Genomic DNA, 1,500 nt, shown 5'->3' with positions numbered 1-1,500 from the left:
AATTTTTCAATTTATGTTCTTAAAAGTATGATACATTTATGAATCAAACTAGTTAATTAAAAAAATTATAATCAATTAGTACTATTTTCAAATGAAATTATGGATATTTACAAAAAAAATTAATTTTTAACGAAGAAGTTCTAAGTTTCTCCAAGCGGTTTAATATTCAAATAAAAAAAAGCATCCAACAAAAGAGTGGATTTTTCCATGCAAGATTATTCATTCGGCACAGAAAAAATGTAATAAAATAGTTGAATTTTTAATGAATCAATTTTCAGGAACAATAATTAAATTTTCAACAATAAAAACAGCTGAATTAAAAAAAATCTACAACAAGAGAGTTGAATTTTCAATCAGATAAAATTTTCAAGTTGGGGGAGAAAAAAAATTTACAAAAAAGTTGAATTTTAAATCCAAAAAGAAAAATTTTTAACAAAACAGTCGGGTCGTTAACAAAATAATTCATTTTGCACAAAATAATTGAATTTTTAAATAAATACTTGAATTTTCAACCTAAAAAGCTGATTTTTCAATAAAAATTATGAATCTTTAATAATAAAATTAATTTTTAACAGAAAAGTTTAACTTTTACCCAATAAGTTGAATTTTCAATTTAAAAGACTCGTTGTTCAGAACAATAATTTCAGCCGGGGGGGAAAAAGAATTTAATTTTAATCTTAATTTCATTTTTTACGTTTAAAATAAAATAAACTCGTCTTATTTAAAAATTATCGAACACAAATTTGAAGATCCATCTTAAGTGAACATTTTTTTCTGTTAATTTTTTTTGTACCTTGTGTCGTTTCTCAACCAATTTAATTAGTTTTTTTATTTTCAATAGTATATTATATATAGTATATTATATATATATTTTCTTAGAAAAATTAGTTTTCTATCATTCTTTTCTGTAGCTTGTGTCATTTATCCAAAAATGTTATTTCTTTATTTTTAATTTTATTTTTTACGAATAAAAGAAAAACTACCTGTTTGATCAAAAAGTGCGTATAAAAAAATTTGTAGGTCCTTTTAAAGTACACAATTTTTGTCTGTGGATCTTTTTTTGTATATTGCATAGTTTGACCAAAAATTAGATTTTTTATTTTTCAAAATGGCTTTGAAAATTCTAAAAATGCTCTCACTTTTCGAATTTTTATCCTAAATAGCTGACTAACGTTCTTTACCTTTAGTCTTTAAAACTAAAAAAGTTTACCATTGGCCAAACTAGTAGTAGAATGATTTTTTTCCTAATTTATCGGGCTCACATACAGACATACAGGCGTACAAACATACAGAAGTACATGCATCCAGGCATACAGAAATACAGACATACATACAGACGCACAGGCATACATACATACATGCATACATGAATGCATACATACATACATACATACACACATGCAGACATGCATACAAACATGCATGCATACAGGCATATAGACACACATGCAGACATACATAAGCCATTCATGCAGCCATTCATGCAGACATGCATACATA

The sequence above is a fragment of the Belonocnema kinseyi genome, chromosome 4 (genome assembly GCF_010883055.1).
Source record: "Belonocnema kinseyi isolate 2016_QV_RU_SX_M_011 chromosome 4, B_treatae_v1, whole genome shotgun sequence".
NCBI classification, from domain to species: domain Eukaryota; kingdom Metazoa; phylum Arthropoda; class Insecta; order Hymenoptera; family Cynipidae; genus Belonocnema; species Belonocnema kinseyi.
This window is presented reverse-complemented; position numbering follows the sequence as displayed.